This window comes from Gopherus flavomarginatus, chromosome 4 (genome assembly GCF_025201925.1).
Source record: "Gopherus flavomarginatus isolate rGopFla2 chromosome 4, rGopFla2.mat.asm, whole genome shotgun sequence".
Lineage (NCBI taxonomy): Eukaryota > Metazoa > Chordata > Testudines > Testudinidae > Gopherus > Gopherus flavomarginatus.
The window spans coordinates 114514574-114536928 of NC_066620.1; the positions used below are offsets into that span (position 1 = coordinate 114514574).

General features: G+C 38.1%; 1 protein-coding gene across 12 annotated transcripts in view; it reads right to left on the reverse strand.

Moving 5' to 3' along the window:
• Nucleotides 1–22355, reverse strand: part of EYA4 (EYA transcriptional coactivator and phosphatase 4) — a 243987-nt gene that overhangs the window by 129944 nt on the left and 91688 nt on the right. Inside the window, exon 1 of one of the 12 annotated variants that reach the window (XM_050949622.1) lies at nt 10488–10706. The exons of the other annotated variants lie outside the window; for them this stretch is intronic. The gene's annotated coding sequence lies outside the window, so the exon portion shown is untranslated. Of the gene's footprint in view, nt 1–10487; nt 10707–22355 lie in introns of those variants that run through there. 12 annotated transcript variants of the gene reach the window in all.

Here is a 22355-nt window from a genome sequence, read left to right on the forward strand (position 1 = left end):
GAGCCCTGTTGGGTCTCCCCCCTGCTCTATGGAGATGGGGTAAGCATGAGGCAGGAGCAGGGGGACACCCTGACATTAGCCCCCTCCCCTCCCACACAACAAGCAGGAGGCTTCCAGAAGCAGCTCCAAGGCAGAGGGCAGGAGCAGCACATGGCAGTGGGGGAAGGAACAGCTGAACGGCCAGCAATTGGTAGCCTGCTGGGCAGCTGTCGCACACGGAATTTAGGGGAGCGAGGAGCTGATGAGGGACTTTGGTTCCACTCTGGTTACAAGCTCTGACCAGCAGGACCGGCCTTAGGATTTATGGTGCCCTAGGCGAGATTATTAAACTGGTGCCCCTGTGCTTGATCTGCTCTTAGCAACACAAACATAAGCTTGCAGTACTGGAAAACTTGCCACATTCACGTTATTAAAACCAGTTTAACTTAATTAAGCACACTGTAATGCTGATGGACTAGCACTAAAGAAGCAGCACTATAGAAAAAATTCTGATATGACAGAATGATGCAAATAATATATATTTTAATTTATCAAAATTTTATTGGAAATTTATATGAAGAGGTATTGAAACAAAGATTTGTTTTTAATTACAAGCAATCTTTCTGGCTTTTTTGGCTGCAAAATCAGTAATAATGTCATCGTATGACAAAGACAAAGTCGATTGCAAGAATAGCAAGACCAGTTAAGCATTCCTGACTCATTGTAGAGCGGAGATAGTTTTTAATGAGCTTTAGTTTTGAGAAACTCCATTCTCCTGATGCTACTGTTACAGGAATTGTCAGTAGAATACGAGTGGCAATGTACACATTAGGATATATGTCAACAAGTTTGCGGGTATGAATAAACTGTACAATGTCCATCACCGATTTTGCATGTGGCAACATTGATGACAGTGTACTCAATTCTTCGTACAGTTCAAGTCCATTTAAATCAAAACTATCACCGTGCTTCAGGAGGCTCTCTAGGTTCTTGCACTTTGTCATTAGTTGCTCTTGTTTTCCTATTTCATTGAATTTAGTTATGTCGTACAAAAATCCAAACTGTTCATGGTGTACTTGCAGGGTATTAAACCTTTCATCAACAGCAGATACTGCTTTATCCATCACAACATTAAAAAATTCAACCTCAAATTTCTTTTCTGGATCGTCTATGGGCATGATCTGCTGTACAGATTCTTCACAAAGAAGTGTCCCTGGCCTTTTTAACTCATATTAACTATGTATTTACTTTATGAAAGTTGGAGAAAACATTGTGAAAACGTAAAACATTGACTGCTCAACTTCTGGGCTGGCAAAAGTTATACTGACTCACAGGGAAAAAAAAAAGCAGGAGAATCTTAGTACAACATATGGTCACTCTATACCAGGGGTCGGCAACCTTTCAGAAGTGGTGTGCCAAGTTCACTGTAATTTAAGGTTTCTCGTGCCAGTAATACATTTTAATGTTTGTAGAAGGTTTCTCTCTATGTCTATATTATATAAATAAACTATTGTTATTATCTGAGGTCTTGGCCACCGGTCCTGCTCAGGCCACTGTCAGCTGAGTAAATGAAACCCCAAACCAGCAGCGGGCTGGTGGCTGGAACCCTAGACAACGATCCCAGGCCCTGCTCAGCCTGCTGCTGGTCTGGGGTTCTGACCACCAACTCCTGCCAGCCAGGATCCCGGCCGCCAACCCCCCCTCAGCCTGCTACCAGCCTGGGATTCTGCTCACCCAGGCTGGCAGGAGGCAGAGTGAGACTGTCGGCTGAGCTCCTGACTGGCAAGGGGCCGGCAGCCAGAACCCCGGAGTAGCAGTAGGCTGAGTGCTGCTGGCACCCCAAACTGGCAGCAGACTGAGACACTCAACCCCCCACCGGCCCTGCTCAGCCCGCCACCATCCCACTTAGCCCGCTGCCGGCTGAGTGAATGGAACCCCAGGCTGACAGCAGGTTGAGTGGTTCAGCTGGCCTGCTCAGCCCACTGCCAGCCTGGGGTTCCTTGGGGGTCCCCAGGTCAGCAGCAGGTGCTGAGTGGGGCCGATGGCTGGTATCCCAGCTGGCAATAGGGAAGCAGCCGGAACCCCAGAGCAGTGATGGGCTAAGCCGCTCAGCCTGCTGCTGCATACCATCAAAAATCAGCTCACCTGCCACCTTTGACATGTGTGCCGTAGGTTGCCAACCCCTGCTTTATACACTAGTAAGGAGATGAGCTTATTACAGTTGTTGTAGGGCTCTTATCAGGAGTAACAGGCTATAGGAAAGTCAGTCAACATTTTTTGTTTCTCTGATGAAAACTGGCCCACTCCCTGCCTCAAACCAAACCTGTCACTAATAATTGTCAACAACTTAATTTTCTGTTTTTGGCTAAGATATTGATTTTTTTAAAAAAAAAATATTGAAATTGGATTCAGGATTGTTAGCAAGAATTTTTGGCAAACAAAGTTGTTAAATGACAATCTAAATGGCAACACAGTACTGCTTTCATGCTTGGCTCACCCCCCCAGCCTGCTGGTCCAACAGCTGCAGTAGAGGAGGAGATAGGTGGAAAACTGCAGGACCCCAAAATCCACCTCTTGGGGCGCAGAGTGGCAACAGCAGCAGCAAACCCTCAGGTCCAATCACACGCCAATGGGCACCACCACCAGCCTTACGGACCATGGTGAAGTTAGCACAGCATCTGATCTCAGGGACGGGGCATCCATGGAGCCACAGCAGCTCATCCTGCCCTGTGCAGCTCTCCCCGGATGAGATGGATCGCTGGCAGCTGCCAGCCCGGGGGAGAGGCGCTCCCCAGCTAAGGTGGCCAGATCCAGATGTCCTGATTTTATAGGGCCAGTCCCGATATTTGGGGCTTTGTCTTATATAGACACCAATTACCCCCACCTAGAGTGACCAGACAGAAAGTGTGAAAAATCAGGACAGGGATGGTGGGGGGGGGTAAAAGGAGCCTATATAAGAAAAAGACCCCAAAATTGGGACAGTCCCTATAAAATAGGGATATCTGATCACTATACCCCAATCCCCTATCCTGATTTTTCACACATCTGGCTAACCCCAGCCAAGCCCTGTGTGACACTCCAATCTTGGCTGCCTGCCGAGGAAGTGAGTTACTTTCACTTTCATTCCTCAGCAGGCAGCCAGCCAGCCCTCCACCCACCTATCCGCCAGCACCTCACCCAACCCAGCCCTGACGGAGGGGAGGGAGGAGAGAGGGGTGCTCCTGGGGAGGAGGGAGAAAGGAGGGGGTGCTCCGTCGGGCGGGGGGGAGAAGAATGGATGTTATGGGGGACAACAAAGGATACTGATTCCAGAGCCACAGAGCCTGCCTCACCTGACCTCAGCCAGGGGGAAAGAGTCACACTCACAGGTGAGCTCCTTCCCCAACCCCATTCCCTCCCCTTCCCAGAGACCCCAGCAGCCAATCCCATTCCTCAGACTGTGCTGCAGTCGGCTCTCTCTAGGACCCAGCAGCCCTGCTTCTACACTGTCTGGGCTGCCTGCAGAGTGGTGCCCCCAGGCAGAGTGAGGCCCTACGCGGCTGCCTATTCTGCCTATGCCTAAGGACGGCCCTGCTGACCAGCTAGCTCCAACCATCTGCTCTTTCTACAAGCAGTGGACAAAACAGGTGGCTGCCAAACAACATTATAAGGGAGCATTGTGAAACTTTAAATGAGCATGTTCTCTAACTGATCAGCAATGTAACAACGAAACAACGTTAACCGGGAGGACTTTAAGTGAGGACTTACTGTACTTAATTCAAGTACATTGCATTGAAAAGCCTTAAGCCTCTTGAGAATTCCCTTCTACCCTCTGGAACAGAGATATAACACAGCCTGTCCTTCCTGCCTCCAAATGAAATGCAGCAAAGCCCCTGGTCCAGATCCACAACATTTAACTTGTAGGCGCCTTGAAAATCACCGGAATCTGCAAATTGTGGTTTAGGTACCTAGACTTCCTATACACGGAATAGGAAGAGATAGGCCCCTGAGAATGGGTTCCACAAAAGCCAGCATTTGAGGCAGAAGTGCCTAAATTAGCCAATGAGAGATGCAGATTAGGGTGTTCTCTACACCCAATCCCTCTCACAATGTTAGGCACGAAGTCTGGGCTGGTGGGAGGTTCTTATTTCTGTTTCTAATCTACAGCCAGGAGCCCATGTTCTGGAGCGTGATGCTTAAGCACCTAAGCTATTTCTTGCAAAAACAGCAGCAGCACACTCATAACTCCTTATAATCTTTAGCCAAGTGCTTAGGAAACTCACCCTCCTCCCCTACCTCCCACTCCTCTCTGGTCATTTTGTGTGGAGTAGGCATGCTCTGAGCACAACTAATGGATCAGGCCCCTAAAGCAAAACAGGTGTTGTCTAGCCCATCTTCACCTGGTCTGAGGATTGCACTGAGGCTTAGGCATGAGATGGGTTACCTGCCTGAGACAGCAGGGTGCATGCCGAGAGTCAGAAACTTAGGCACCTAGTGAGTTTAGACACCTACACCTAGGAAGCAGCTGAAGGAAGGGGGCCAGGAGAGGGAGGGTTGTTGATCACACTAGCAACTAAATCTGGGATTTAGAAAACTAGTTCCCTTGTGAATCTGAGCCCTTTGATTATTTACTCCTCTAGCCTTTTTAATTGCCTGGGTGGGAAGTTATCCTGCCCCATTCAAATTTTGGTTGGCTAGTTCATGGATATGTTCAGCTGTCCAACTTAGTAACAGTAAGGGTAGCTGTAGAATTATAGTAGTGCATGATTGGGGCCACATTGTGTCAGGTGCTGTAAACACAGAGAGTAAAAAGACAGTCCCTACCCCAGAGAACGTTCAATCTTGGGACACAATCCTGCAAAAATCTGTGAACTTGTACAAGTATATGCACTGTAAGTAGCCCCATTGTCTTCATTGGGACAACTCACAGTGAGCACAGGTAAGCATGTACATGAGTCTTTGCAGGACCAGGGCCTTGGTTAATGCCAAGGTGCAACACGTGGACAAAACAAACAGGCTGGGGAGAATGGGGATAAGGTAACAGTAACAGGACCATGTAATATGGACACAGTTTGGTTCACCACCTGCCTACCCATTATCAGCTGGCAGAGTTCTGTAGGCATCCTGGCAGAAGTGAATCTTAAGGATGGATTTGAAGGAGGACAAAGTAGAAGAACAGAACAGTGCCCTGTACCTGCATCAGGTTTGCATCTGCTGTAGGATTGGAGGTATTGGCCCATTAGGGCCCACTACTTCATACACTATTGGCCTAGACTTAATTTTCAGACACCACTTAATGGGAATCGTGGGCACTTAGCACCTCTGATAACAGGCAATGTGGAGAGATAACATTGTTTTTTAAAACTGTTACTTTGGAATTTCCTGTCTTTTTCATGCTTACTGTCTGAAATATAACACAGTCATAGTGTAATCTGGGGGATTTAAAATACCAATACATAATTTTACTTTTTTAAGATTACACTGCAACACTCGGGATGCTGCACAATATTTACATATTTGGACAACACAACAAAAACATTCCAGTAAAAAACACACTCACATTTATACAAATGCTATATTAAAAATCAATGTAGGGGAAAATATGGACATGATGGGAGAAAGTAATAAATATTCAAGCATTATATATAAACTGACAGTGTAAAAGCAATATATAGTTGTCCCTTTTCTTCAGTTTGATATATTTCTGTTCTTGCTCACTGGTCACACTAATTTTTTTAGTATTATAAAAATAATTTCTAACAGCTATTGTCACATTAATAAATTATGTCAGATAACTGAACATTTCAACAAACTACTTACATTAAATACATTAAAAATCCACTGCTGAATAAACTGCTAGTTAAATAAGATAATATAACTACTTTCTTAAGTCATATACATATCCTTACTTATCAAAAACTGGATTCATTAATAGTCACACTGAACTTTAACAAATAAAACCTCACAAGAGAATTGGATCCCAGTGCAAGGATTAAAAGTATACATTTCTACTGTCGTACAACAGATGCTGGGAAAGAATTATTTTTGAAAAAAATATTTATTGAGCGTGCTTAATTAATCATGCCAGTCAGAATAATGTTCACATTAACTACAGTGCCTGAGGACACACTGGAATGCAGGTTAAAAAATACTCTCCAAGAAATACATAGGAGATCAAAATTAAATATATACATAAGCCTACTATATGGTGTAGATATTAAATGCTATAAGGTATGTAGATTTTGTAATTTGACTTGTTAAGATATTACTCATTCAGTCAATAGGCACCAATCTCACGCTCTGGGAACATTTACTCCATTTACAATTTACACTCATATCAAAAATATAAATATCATATAGTAATATAATATAGTTATTCATCTTACTTATTCATGGTGGGATACACAACCAACTCTTGCTTACATAAAACACCCCAAAATATGGTAATTATGTACTTGTTTTATTTATTTTTTATGTGCATGTATATTAAAGCATTATAGCAACATAAAGTCATAGTTAAAACACATATTGAAATATTAATGCCCTGTTTCCTTTTAATTGTGGGATAGCTCTTTGGCACCTGCACTAATATCCGTATTTACAGTATGAAATATATAAGTAAATCTCAGACCATCAACTAATGGTACATTTTTCATTATTAGTCAATAGGGACCACATCTGAGGTAATATAGCACTTAAAATACCACAGAAAGAACCACAAGTTGCTTTGATAGATCTTGTTTCAGCTCATATGTAAGTATTTCTCTTGCTCTCTTTTTTTTAGATTTGGAAATATGACTGGTTTGTTGTTTTACACTAATATGTCCAGGTTTACCACTCTGGACAGATTTTCATGTTGAAAGTATTTATTTTTCAAAAGTGCTCTGACAGTCAAACAAATTTTCCAACAACAATTATTTTATGTTCTTTCTCAAATTTGTTCTATTTTGTTCATATTTTCAATCGTACTGTAGATTCTTTAATGAAAAGGCAATTATTTTGATTCAGGAATCCTTCCATTTTGGTCTGGACTATTTTATACAAATAATTAGCATTACTTAAAGAAAACTATTGCAGTTAGAAAGTGTGAGAACAACTAGCATTATGAACATGAAAAGGTGCAAACCAACAATAAATATACAATTTAATATTGAAGGATGTGTTTCTAGACCGCTGAATATGCAACAATGATAAAGAATCTGACCACTCATATGCATTAGTTTTTTCCATGGTGTTCTCAAGCGTATCTGAGTACTTCAGAAAATAAACACAGTATGCACTCATGCTCATCCCTTAAACAGAGAAAAGAGTCTCCTTCTTCTCACACTTAACTTGAAAAGTCATCCACATCCTTTTTTTTTCTACATGAGATGTTGGAATGTTTTGGCCACAAGGTTAAGAAAGATTCTCCCATTTATCACAACTTGCCAGGCACAACAGGGTCACACCAAGCCAGAATTCTACCACTTAACTAATCCAGCTTCATCACAAGCATGAAACTTCAAAGATGTTTTGCCACAGGCAAAAATTAGTTCTTATTTGCTTTAAAACTCAAGTATCAATCAAGTTAAATTGTGCTTTTAGTGGAGCTAATATTTTGAACATTCAGAATAATGTCCATCTTTGCTCCTCAGTCCTGACTCTAATTGAATACAGAGCTTACCTGGTATATGAATATAACTACTTCTGTAACTTTCTCAAAGCAAAAGTAAGTACAACAAAATCTGACTGACTGATTTTTAAAGATCTAACAAAACCTTTTACCTTTTTTTATTTGATTAAAAAGCAAACAATTGTATATCAAAATTATATGTGCATACAAATAATTAAAATGCATACATTAATACAGATATTAATATATTACTATATTTCATAAAAGAAAATTTCAAATTATTTTTGCATTCCAAACTTTTTATTGCTAGATATATTTAATTACCAGCCATAGTTATCTATTTCAAGGATAAGTAGCCAGGTTACAGATATCCTAAAGTATCTTAATTTGATGATTCAGAGATTTATTCATATGATCAGTCACATGGAAGCTTATTTTTACCTGAATATTAGGGAACTCACAAGTTTGCTTTAGCTTAAACACTAGATCTTTCTGAATTCCACCATTTTAAAATTTTATTGACATTTTGCTTTCAATTCTATATAAACAATATGAATATTGTACTTTTGAAATCAATACCTTCTTAAAGAATTAAATGCATCCTTTTTGAAAGAATGATTATATAATAAGGTTTTTTAAATCCGCGTTATGTTTCAAAACACTGTGCTATAGTCTTCTTACAAACTATACAGTATTTCTTTTAGTTACTACTTTAAGCTAATTCTTAAATATTGCTTTAAGTGAGAGAACATATGGAGCATGGGTGGTGATACATGAATATAAAACTTCCTGTTAAGGTTCTATGGAAATGTATTTTTCGATCTGGTTTTATCCTATATTGTTTTGTTAGTTGGACATGTAACTATCATTGATATAAAAATTCCACACACCATATATATGCATTTTATATACAAATATAACATAGCCATACAATTGTTTTATTTAAAAATATAACACTATAGTATAATTACGTCAAATAAATTATCATTTATTCTGAAGTTGAAAACTACATATTTTAAACAATGCTAATTTTTTTTCAGCTTGCCATTTTCAAGCAACCCGAAGTCCATACTAATACTTACAAAATCTACATATATTTACGTGCTGAGGAAGGAAAGAAAGCAGAAGATAGAGGAGGAACAGGCTATTTTAGCATACCTATAAGTGATAATTAGGATATACAGCATTCTCTTATTTGCCTGCTCCATTTTACAGAATGCCTGGACAAGTTATTAAATCTTGCTCAACATACACTTAGGAAGTCATCTGGCTTTTGTATTTCTTTAACAGCTACAATTACTTTCTCTATATACATACATTATTTCCCCAAAGCTAAATTTGAGATCACTTGCAGGCCACAACCTATAGTGGTGATGCTACTTAATTCATTAAATCATTTAATATGTTATGTAATTCTAAGCATTTGAACAATTGCAAACAAATAATTCTTGCCTTAAAGAAAACTTTTCTCAGAAAAATGCTTGGGAAAATCAATATTTTTAAGCCAGGAATTAAAGAAGATACGTTGTTTATATAGCTTTTTAGCATTATCATTTATTTTAGTTTAGAAGACAAAAATCATGGTGACAAAAAAGTGGCAAGACAGTTAAAAGTCATTCAACTCAAATGTATTTCAGAAAATTGTGAGCAATCTAAGAAAAGAAACATGTAATTGGATACTACTGCTTGCTGTTAACCAGACCCTAGAAACTAAATTGAAGAACTTATTGGCTGTAATAATTTATCATACCTTTCTTCAAAACAGGTTCCCTAAACAATAAAGCTCCCTGTAGCAGTAAATCAATTTTCACAGATGGACAGAAGTAATTTTCCCCCCTGAACTTTGTTTCCTTTACTAGGATAATAAAACAGTACTCCTAGAGCAAACTCTGTCTGATTCTCTTGAATGAAACAGACATTTAAGAAGCAGTAATCATTATGCCAGCTCACATCATGGCCCCTGAACGCAGCAGAGCAACAGCTCTGCTGTACTCGCCTACTACTCTGACTCAAAGGTAGAAAAATGCATTTGAACGTGCTGTACATCAACACTTTATGCAGGAACCTATGTAAAAAAACCCAAACATTTTACAGTCAGAATTCATTTTCCAGAAACTATTTACGTTATTACAAACCACATCAAAAAGTATTCAGAGATTTTGCAAAGCAGTAAAACTACAATCAAATGTGAACACCACACTTTTGCTCCCGAATGTCACATAACACTTCAGAAAAGTTTACCAGGAAAGGTAAAAGGTAGCCTTTTAAAGAAAAATTAGCACTGACACTTTAGTATGATTACACTTCATCATCTTCTGTTCTAAACAAATGTCAAATTGTGTTAGAAATAACCTAAAATGTAATACAAATAAAATAAATTCACTTCATATCTATACTTAATTAGTTTTGCAAACAAATATTTTTTGCCAAATAGAACTACTTAATTTTATTGCTAAGGCTCTGAAAAATGATAATTTCCCATCAAGACACTTGTCACAATGTTTTAACCATTAAGGATTCCCTATATTAAATTTATCCAAAAAATCAATAAACTATTTACAGATTATATAAAGTATGAGACTTGTGTTGCATGTTATCTAAAATGCATTTTATTTCCTATAGAATTTAAAGTATAATGGGAAAAATGAAAATGAAACTTTTTGAGAAAATACAAAAAATTAGAGCGTTTGAGGAACTCATACTCATGAGCTACATGCTCAACTACTGTACTCAAGAGTCACTATTATCAAATGGATGTGTTAAAACCAAATTCAAAACAACTAATTACAGAGAAGAAAGTATGTCCTTTTTGTAATGAGACCTGATTGTGCATATAGTACCCACTAGTATCTCTCACAGTTTATCGCTAAACTACATGCATATCAATCTCTCACATTAAAATCCATCATAAGCTTACCTCATTTACCTTGGAAGAACTGAAACAAATGCCTCAACTGTGTAAACTTAGTCTCCAGAAAAATATACTTGTGTTATGTTTAGCACCGATTTAATTCCACTGTACAGCATCAAAGGTGAGCAGCCAGTTCCAGGACCAGGAAACTCTGTGTAAGTCAGCAGTATTGTATTTAGATCCAGGAACTACTAAAGACACTTTGTTCTTGGTAAAGACACTTTGTTCTCCCTTGAACTGTCACTGTGCCTAGCTCAGTTCAGTTATTTAAGTTAACTAAAAGGAGATCTGGATAGTAAACAAGCTTGGCTCCGACCAATGGCTTTCCACACCCTTCTGTTTATAGTAAGATGACTTGCATTCAGAGGTCACCCCCATCAACAGCTCCTGTCTTTCAGTGGGTATCTAATGTGCTGCATTTATCCCAAGGCTCTTTTAATGAAATCACTTTCCTAGTCTCTGCTTGCCTGCTGTCGCTGCGACACATCTGCTTCTTAATATATGAAGAAACTAAATGTTAAAATATAGAAATGAAATAATTCAGCCTACCAACTGCAAGCAATTTAGATATATTAAGGTTATTATACTTACATTTGAATATAACAAAACATATTGTAAAGGTTATACGATTTATGTTAGGCAAAGAACGTAAGTTTGCCAAGAAAACACTCATCTTATAAATAAAAGAAATTCAGGCACAAGGATAATGAATTCCATTGTTTGATCTGGACTTCAAAACTTTTTAAAAATACTCGTCCCAAGAATAATGTATGTGACTGCACTAGATAATATTTACTTGACTATGTTAACATGCTGGAAACAAGAGACAGGGAGTATCCTCAAGTTCCACTGTAAAATGAAAAAGTGCCAAGAAAAACAAGGGTCAAATGCCAGAACCTCAACGCAAACATCACGAAGTCAATTCTGTTCTTGAAGAATACACAGAATTGATTGCACTTTAAAAGGTATAATACAAATACGACAGGGTAAATAAAAATAATTTTCATGTCTTCTACACACAATAAATGAGAATTTGGTTGCTACCACTTTGTGTATCCACTAGCATTCCCCTCCCGCCCCCTGCATTTTTATTATTCTTTATAGCGCATGTCCTCACAAACCTAAAGATGGAAACAAAGCCTACTTCTTGGCCCACACAATGCAGACTTTTATTGTATTGCAAGTTGTGTGTCTCAACCGACGTCTAAATAAACTGTATTTTAAAATGTAAGGAAGAGTGCCATATTTAAACCTTTTATTGGGGGGTGTGTGTGTGTGTGTTTTAATTTTAATTAAGGGACTTTTTCCCAGAGTTCTACAGCTATATGTGTTTTCACCTTCTGCCACCAGGCAAAATCAAAAAGTTCAGTGCTATTTTACATGGACACATGAAACTGAAGATGGCACTCTCTCCCCACATGAGTATAAACCAACTTGCTGCTTAGGAATAGTCTTTGAGTGAAAGTTACACCTGCAGCACATTTTCGGCACCAGTTTTTGTCACCACTACAACATTTAAATGACAGATAGCAGCCTGTCTCTGTTAAAGCTAATAAAATATGATTGATGAACTGGGCTAGAAAGCTATGTCACTTCAGATATGGATATTGTGCCATCATTTGACAGCCCCAACTCTTTATTATTAGAAAGGATTGCCAGGACTACAATAAATACTTATATTCAGATACCTGTTTTGTGTATTTAAAACTCCTATTGAAAACTTCATGGAAGTATAGTTTAGGTTTTTTACTCAGTGTACCTAAGAGCATATCCTTAAACAGGTGCTTGTCAGCTGTAATTATCTCAAGTATTAAAAGACCAACTAATCCTCATTTTATTGTATGATGTTGTATAATATAGGCCTGCCTCTCTGACAATGAAAATCCACTGAAGCATAGGTAAAGTTTTGGGGAGCGTATAATCGGCTTTCAAATATTGTGTTAGACATTAGTATTAGACCTATCCCTGTTCTTAACTGCTATAATAATCAAATGTCAGATGTTGAAGTTATAGCATGAGTAAGCACTTGTGGTTTATTTCACCATTAGATTAAAATACAAAGGAAAAGCTACCATGGAAAATACTGTGAAAGTAAAGACTGAAGTCCAGAGAAAATATATAGACAATGTGAATTAAGGGCCAAATCCTGTGGCTTGATGAAAAAACCCAGCTAAAGGGCTTTGCACAGGGGAAAGCCCATGGGAGTTGGTGAGCGACAGAATCAGGTTCCCCTTCCACCTGACATTTTGCACAGAGCAACAGTGCAATTGCTCACACAACTCACTACTACAGCGCATGGGCATTTGACCTCCTCCTGGCACAGCAGAATCAAGATGGTTCCATTGTTTTTTGGACCTTGAATGATGGGGGCAATATTTGACCCAATAAAATTTTAAAGGTAATATTTTTAAACGTATAAAAAATGAGAAAATTGCAGACAAAGTAGTAATAATCATTAATAACATCAATAGTGCCTCTATAATAGGTTATTCAGAAGAAGCTTCCTTCTTATTACAAGCTAAGAAAACCACCACCTCAACATCTCCATGACCAGCAAACTATTGCATCTGCAAAATGAAATGACTAAGGAGGAACCATTTTCCACAGATGTGATTTCTCTCCTGTGATTTTGTTCTGCTTTTACACAGTTATGGAAGAGGTACTGCCTGCAAACCTGGCTGGTTCGCATGATCTTGGGGAACCCATTCTGCTTCTAGATTTGCCTCTTAACAGTTACACCCTAACTTTTTTCTGCAGGGTCTTGCTTGCAAATGTAGAGGCTGAGTTAAATAAATATCTTTATTGTTATTGTTAATATAATAGGTGGGTTACTGCAGCACCAGGGAGCCCCAGCCATGGACCCCTGGCCCCACTGTGCTGCTACTCCAAGCATTCACTTCTGCCTGGAGATGTGCTTGGACATCACTGCAGTCAGAAGATGAACAGACCACAATGAGTCTGCCTACGATCTCTGTCACCTCTCACCACTTTGCTCCACTCCCTAATTCTCTCACAACTGCAACAGGATACAGAGATCACGGGGGGGGGCAGGGGGGTTGTGAGGTATACTGAAAAAAGGAGAGCTGACAGCAGAGCCAATGCTCTTTTCTCCCAAACTCTTTACCACTACTGTGCATTTTTGCCTCTTTCCCTGATAAAGAGCACCCCATAGTGCACTTAATTATTGCAGGTGGGATTTTCAAAAGCATCTAAGTGACTGAGAAGCACAAGTATCACTGATTTCCAGTGGTCTGCAGTGGACTTCCAAACAGGTTTTTTTTTGCTCTTATTTTCAAAATATTTATCTTATTTTAAAAAGTTCTCTTTAAAGCAAACAAATACTTCAAAAAACTGAAGCAAACTCGGTAAATTACTGAACTCATGGGAAAAGACACTTTAATATATCAAAATTTACATACATTTAAACTGCCCAAAATGTTGTGTCTATACATACACTCACACATGCATTATACATCGTAATGCAAATTAATGACAGAAACTCCAATCCCAACATTGACAACACCAAGCATTCAAAAACCATTAAATTCTCCCAAAATAATGAAATTGACTTTAAATTCCTGAGATTATAAAATATAATAAATATTGTGTATTTTCATTTGCTTTCTGGTGAGCCTTTAGGTGTCACACATTCCAACTTTTTCCCACAACCAGGAGGGCTAGAAACTTACTTTTAAAAAATGAAAACTGAGTTTCTAATGTAAGTACACAACTTCATGAGCTGTTTTTTTTTTTGAAAAAAAAAAAACGAACTATCAGAAGATTTATGGTAAAATTGTGAGAGTTGACAATGCTGCAGTCTTTCCACCCCTTGAAAACTTAATGGCAGTTTTTTTCACTGGCTTCAGTAAAATAATGACTGTCTCCAGAATCAGCAAATTTACATTAGATTTCCACCTTGCATTTTTCAATGCAGTGCTGCATCTAACCTGGGGTTATTCTACTGAAATTAATCCAGATGCCTTAAAAAATACTAGCATTTGGAGATAAGTATCCAGTTTCAAGAACTCGTTTTGTGAAAACATTTTACAGATTATTTCTTCTAAAAATAGGTTAGAATGTTGGGTTCAGATTTAGAAGACACTGAAGGCAAAGCTGCAAAAAATATTTAATTCCAACCCACTAAATATAGCTAATTATTACTACATGTTTATGTTACTACAGTGCCCCAAAGCCCCAATCATACCTATTTTACTACGTGTATGAAGACACAATCTTTGCACTGAAGACTATTTACCATCTGTTGTTTTTACTTAGTTCATTTAATACAATATTTCTGCAACTTCTCCTGGGTTGCTTCTGAAAGTCAGTGCCTCCAGCAGCATAGCACCTGTTCATATGCTGACCACTGACTCAGGCTGATTCAAAAGATTGTTTCACCTACCCAGCCACAAACATCACTGCCTGCAACATCCGTGGCTTCCACTGATGAGCTCCCTTTCAAGTAATGGCCCATCTTGACTCAGTTTAGCATGTGAAATCTAGTAAGATCACCGCATGATGTTTTATGCCTGCTGATGCTAATTTAACTGAACCTCCTAAAAAACACATTTTTGCTTGCCTACCACTGAGAACTGAAACAGATATTAAAAAGTGCTATGAGAGTGAGGATAAATTTTCCAGCTTTATTTTTGCATACATGTGAAAGCTGGAGAACTATTTTATTTTTCAAAATATTTGGAAGGGGCTGGGAAGGAGAAGATAGAATGTACAGAGCTTTTGCTTTAAGTCTTTTGGTGAGATCTTCACCATTTTTAATCACTGAAGGTCCAAAGAGTCTTTAGTAAGAATAGTGGGTTAGTGTCCTGCACAAGTTTAAATCTGAGTAATTTACATTCTGCCCACCTTAAGTTTCTCCATTTTTTCAGCTGGCTGCAAGATACCCTATTTCTTGCGTTGAACACTTTTCTGTAGTGTTGTTCTGATCAATTAGATTAAACTATCCTATTCCTCTCAAAAGAAATATATGCAAGCTGTATTATATTCTCGGAAAATTTATTATATTCTCAAAAGCGTTAGTGTTATTTTGTGGGAGAATATGCTGTATTTTTCGTACACCATAAAGAGGCTGCACCCTTGCTTTAAGTGCAAAACTCGAACTTAAATATGAAGCTGGATCTGGCATCTCTATAATTTACAATTAAAATACCCAATTGAAGCCTAAGCATACTCAGATACTCATTAAACAATTGCTGGATTTACAGGACCAGATGCTCTTCTATGTGGCACAGATGGGGAAGGCCATCAGGGAGCTAGCTACAGCTCCCTGTTACTGAGGGCCAAACTGCACTGTCCCTGGGCCCAGCATGAGTTAAAGCAATTTACACCTACTCATTATGGTGCCTAAAGGACCACAAGGCATCTGAGAATTGGCAGAGTTCAGAGGCACCCATGCCCAACATTCCCACTCCTGACACACCCCTAATCCCAGGACTGAAGGCCAGTTGGTGTAGGAGCTGCCTATGCCATCTTTACACCAATGGAGAACTCCTTACACCACGCACCAGGAGAATTCTCAGCTGGTTAGTTACGGCCAGTTTTAGGTTCCTGTGTGTCACCTGAGCAATTCACTTTAAGAATAGCTTGAAATAAGATTTGATTTCTTCAGTAGCACTTAATCTGTATTTTTAGAAGTGTGTGAATTAATGCTTAAGAGACCTTCATCTCATCTAGTCCTTAAACTCTATCCTATGTATAGCTTCATTTAAGATGAAACCTGAATTAGGTGACCATCTCAATGGACTAACAAAAAAAACAATTGCTTAACTGAGGTGGTCTTCCTATGAAAGATGGCAGAGAATTGCAGTATTTTATATTAATTAAATGATATTGAGGGGCAAACTTTTAAGAGTTTACCTAATGACAGTGGTCCCTTATACAGGTTTCACTATATTTGTTTTTCCATTTAGATGTTTCTCTCTTTCAGGTGAAATTCCATATACAAAACATATAGTAGGAAAGTTTACTTGACCTCTTTTTCGTACGCGAAGTTTCAGCACTGCACAATATTTTACACCCATATAAAAAAAAGTCACTAATAATACGGACACTAACTTTTAGAAGTAAGATAAAAGGGTCCTTAAACAACCTTATAGAAAAAGCAATGCTTCCAAATGGTACATGCTCAGCCTATTTTATCATTTAAGCAGACAGACGGTGCTGCAAACAAGCATTGCAATGGAACTTTAACTAAAAATTAATGTCACGCCTCAGTCACACAGCACAGCACAGTGAAAAAAGTCTGGTTCCTCTTTGAGCTGTGGTGGGTACTTGAGAATGATTCCCTTTCTGTCTAGCTAAGCTGGGCCCGTTAACTGGCTCTTGATTGGAAACAGCTTCATGTACTGAATAGCCTTTTTCTTGTTTCTGATTTTTTATGCTCTTATGTGGGGCATACAGTGAAACCTTCTCATAAAATTCTTTTAAAAATTAGGGGAAAGGATAGGTTAATAGACCACTGCTTTTTCATAAAGGGAATTTTTTACAGCTTTTTCCACAGAATTACATTTATGTTTAAGGTTGACCATGTGTTAACAGATAAATCAGATCATAAAACAGTTACTGCTGAGAGTTTAAACTAAATACTGATTTCTCAACCTTTTTCTTTTAAAGATAACTACTTAGTTTTAAGTGAAGTAACAAAAAGCTTAAAGATATCACACAGAAATATATCTTTGTAGTCATTTGGACTCTAAATACTGCAATTGTGAGACAAGTTAATACTCTGCATTTTTTAAGGCTGATTTTTCTGTGAAAGTCGCTTAGTAAAAAATGTTTGCTTCGAAACATATTTTATCAACCTTTTCTCGCTATTACTTAGGTTTTTATATTCCTTCTGGATCCTCATAACACCTTTCTACTCTGTCCATGATGCTTCTAAGAGACGATATCAAGCATTACACTGATAAAGGCATTCCACCAATTATATGTTTTTCTACTTTATCAAAGGACTTAGGGGAAGTTTCAGGGTCTTTTTGTTTGTGTTGGCAGCTTTACCAGTGGGAATTACAAAGAATTTCACAGCCTAGCAAAGGGAGGAAGTGACATCTCTATATCCCCAAATTATCCAGCTTTCAGCAACTTGCTCCTTTTTCTACACTGTTACACTACAGTCCTTTATTACTTTTTTCCATGAGGAAAATCTAGCAACAACTTAATGTTCAACTAAAATAAAAGCCTCCCTCTTTGTAAAAGCAACCTCTAATTTAAGGCTACTGTATTCTGGTTTCTAACCATGTTAAAAATTAGGGCTGTGAAGCAATTAAAAAAATGATCGCAATTAATCGCATTGTTAAACAATAATAGAATACCATTTATTTAAATATTTTTGGATGTTTTCTACATTTGCAAATATTTTGATTTCAATTACAACACAGAATACAAAGTGCAGTTCTCGCTTTATATTTATTTTTTATTACAAGTATTTGCACTGTAAAAAAAAATAGTATTTTTCAATTCACCTAATACAAGTACTGTAATGCAATCTCTTTATCGTGAAAGCTGAACTTACAAATGCAGAATTATATACAAAAAATGCATTAAAAAATAAAACAATGTAAAACTTTAGAGCCTGCAAGTTCACTCAGTCCTACTTCTTGTTCAGCCAATTGTTCAAACAAGTTTGTTTACATTTGCAGGAGATAATACAGCACGCTTCTTGTTTACAATGTCACCTGAAAGTGAGAACTGGCATTTTCATGGCACTGTTGTAGCTGGTGTCACAAGATATTTACATGCCAGATGCGCTAAAGATTCATATGTCCCTGCATGCTTCAACCATCATTCCAGGGGATATGCATCCATGCTGATGACGGGTTCTGCTCGATAACAATACAAAGCAATGCGGACCAATGAATGTTCATTTTCATCCTGAGTCAGATGCCACCAGCAGAAGGTTGATTTTATTTTTTGGTGGTTCGGGTTCTGTAGTTTCCGCATCTGAGTGTTGCTCTTTAAGACTTCTGAAAGACTTCCACACCCCATCCCTCTCAGATTTTGGAAGGCACTTCAGATTCTTAAACCTTGGGTCGAGTGCTGTAGCTATCTTTAGAAATCTCACATTGGTACATTCTTTGCGTTTTATCAGATCTGCAGTGAAAGCGTTCTTAAAATGAACAACATGTGCTAGGTCATCAGCTGAGACAGCTATAACATGAAATATATGACAGAATGTGGGTAAAACAGAGCAAGGGACACATAATTCTCCCCCAAAGAGTTCAGTCACAAATGTAATTAATATTTTTTTTAAACGAGTGTCATCAGCATGGAAGCATGCCATCTGAAATGGTCACTAAAGCCTGAAGAGGCATATGAATGTCTACCATATCTGACATGTAAACACATTTCAATGCCAGCTACAAAAGTGCCATGCAAATGCCTGTTCTCACTTTCTGGTGACATTGTTAATAAGAAGAGGGCAGCATTACCTCCTGTAAATGTAAACAAACTTGTTTGTCTTAGTGATTGGCTGAACAAGAAATAGGACTGAGTGGACTTGTAGGCTCTTAAGTTTTACATTGTTTTGTTTTTGAGTGCAGTTATGTAACCAAAAAAAATCTACATTTGTAAGTTGCACTTTCACGACAAAGAGATTGCACTACGGTATTTGTATGAGGTGAACTGAAAACTATTTCTTTTGTTTATCAGTTTTACAGTGCAAATATTTGTAATAAAAATAATATACACTTTGATTTCAATTACAACACAGAATACAATATATATGAAAATGCAGAAAATTTGAATTGGTATTCTATTGCTTAACAGTGCAATTAAAACTGCGATTAATTTTTTTGAGTTCATCGTGACAGTTTACTGCAATTAATCAACAGCCCTATTAAAAATCCTTTGCAAGACACATTTTGTTCTCTGTTACACCCATGCAAACTCATTGATTTCATCTGGGATGCAAGGGCATAACAGAGCAGAATGTGGCTTCCAAGAACAGCTTTATCAACAGAGAGTACTGTACTAAACCTATCCCTCATAAAACTCCCTAAGTAAGAAGTAAAAATGACAATGCCCCTTGAACACATCAAACAACAAATTTTACATTTCTGAACTCTTCTATGTGCAAGAATCCTATAGCACTTTACAAGCATTCTACCCTAAAATGAGCACTGAGGGACAATACTGTTAAAAGTCCACTTATGTTCAAATAGTTCTCTAAATTCTCTAAGTTACAGTGGTGTTAATCCACACAAATACCCAATGTACCAGCAAAATTTGGCCCTTATTACATACTTTACATGGTCTTTTTATGTATAAAAAAGTTAGAATACGGTGAGCCAAATTCTCTTCTCAGTTACATGGTGCAATCCTACTGAAGTCATATAACGATACTGCCAATAGGGATGTACTGGTGAACTGAGAGCAGAATATGGAGCAGGATATGGATTTCAACACCAACCTACTCAAAAAATATAAGATTTCAGAGGTTTCACCAAAAATTTAAAGGTAAGTTATCTTGCAAGCAACTATCACTGGAGGCAAACATTCTTCATCATTATTACCAATTTCTCAGCATCAGCACATACATTTGGAATTATTATTTAGTTTTAATAAGGTATATAAGATCTAGTCCTGGATATGATAGGTGGAAGTAAAAGTGTACAAATGCAGATTAACCATAAAGAGGGCATTTGGATTTGTATACTGTCACTGAAGAATAAAGAGTCATATATCATAACATTTAATAAAATAATTAAGAGATTTTAATTAAGGTGGTGTATAATACACTACTGCTTGGTTATAACATGCATTAGGAATAAACCAGGGCTTTGGAGTGGAGCCCGGAGCTTGAGCATAGAGCAGCTCTGGAGCAGTGGAACTGCAGGTTTTTGCCTGGAGCTGGAGTGGAGGTGGAGCACAGCTCCAATGCCCTGGAATAAACTGTTTCAAAATGGGAAATATAAAAATAGCATCACTTTTAAAAATCTGTAATATGTTTTTCTCCTATCTACATAGCTGTAAGTAGAACATTTCCCACAAAGTGTTTTCTGGGCATCAACTTCCTGGTGCTGAATAGGTTTCTATTCCACAGGCTTTTTAATCATTGATAACAAGCAAACAGTGAACATTTTCAGTATGGAATGCAAAATGTACAAGGCTGTTCTTAGGGTTTTGTTGTTGTTGTTTGTTTTGGTAGTGAGTGGGAAATATGCATAAAATAAAAGAATTTGAGAGAAAACTAGTTACTTTTTCAGGTGAACAAAGTATTTATCCAAACTAGAAACCAACTGCCAACCCTTAATGGAACACAGACAAAAAACATTAATGGTATTTCCTTGTAGTAAGCCAAGAGATTTTTCTCAGCTTTGAAGGTAGTATTTTGATACCGGTCATTGGTCACATAAAACAAGTACAGATATTCTCTCTCCCTCCTGCTTTCTCTCTCACACACATACATATGTAACTATATTTTTTATAACTTTTTAGTGAACCTCAAAAAAGTTTAGAGATTCACATTTAATTAAACTATGTTTTTTAAAATAAAATTGTTTATGTACAAATAAGTATATACAATACACCTTATGCAAAGACTTATGCATGTACTCATTTTTTTGCTCACGAATAGTCACATTGCCTTTAATGGGATTACTCACAGTACACGGGGTTAGACATTTGGGTAATTCTTTGCAGGAATATGGCCTTAATTTGAAACACGGCTGTAGGCTCCTTCCTCAGATTTCCAATCAGTTATTTTCTGTTTTTCAAATTTGCAAAACTTTATGTTCTCAAAACAGAAACGCAAGTAATGTATGGTGAAGACCAGTCCAGAAATATACAAAATGCACCTTGATATTCTTGAAAAAAACATACAAAACACTGTTCCAGTGGTTTTGTCACCATTCTAATACAAGTATATTAATTCAAAGTACTTTCAGTTAGAGATGGGCCTGAACCACAACACCAGATTCAATTTTTTCAGGAATTTAACACAACCTGATGAGGGAAAACTTTTAAAGAAGAAGGAAAAGATGAAAAGCAGAAAAAGGAAATAAAGAAAATAAATAAATGCACTAATAGATATGACAACAAAGACAACAGCATACCAAACAAGAGCTCAAGGAAGTGTTTGGAAATATTAAGCAATAGCTGAAATATTCTCAGATGTGTGGAAGGAGAGAGAAAGGTCAAGTTACCATTATTGACTGAAATCAACAGTAAAACAATAACACATTATCTTTTACTATGGGACGAATCCTGCCACGTATACAGTGTACGTGTAAATAATGGGCAATGAAGCCACACATACAGGCTCCACGATAATGCGGCCAAAACTCAGCAGAGCTGGGCACCACATGCAAGGTGTTGAGAGGGATTCTATGTCTGTTCACAGCCTACAGAACTGCTCATGAAGGCAGAGAGCCTGAACAAATCTAGCGCTACATAGATTCCCACGGTACCCAGCCTCTGAGAGCTGCCATGGAATAGCTGAGAGAGAAGGAGGAGTCTGGAATGGACCCAAAATGTATTTAGAAAACTTAAATACCTTTGTGAGGTTAAGGGGTTTAGGTACGAGAGGGTGGGATGGGAGGACAGTGTCACTGAAAAAGGCTGTTTCCTCTTACAACAATATTGTCACAGGGTGACTGGTCCTTTAAGGGAAATGGGTCCAGCCTCGCTTGTGACACCCTTAATTCAGCTTCCCAGGTGGAGAATATGAATAATGTCACATGACAGGTGGGTCACATGGCTAAATCACGATTTCTGCGGTATACATAAGACAGAAGCCTGCGGGGAGCTGGGGCGGGGGGGAGGGAAGGCGGCTCTGGGTAGGCAGCTTTGGGAGTTTGTGCTTGAGAAAGAGGAGGGAGAGACTCAAAGGAACAGGAGGGCTGCATGAGGTGCTCTACA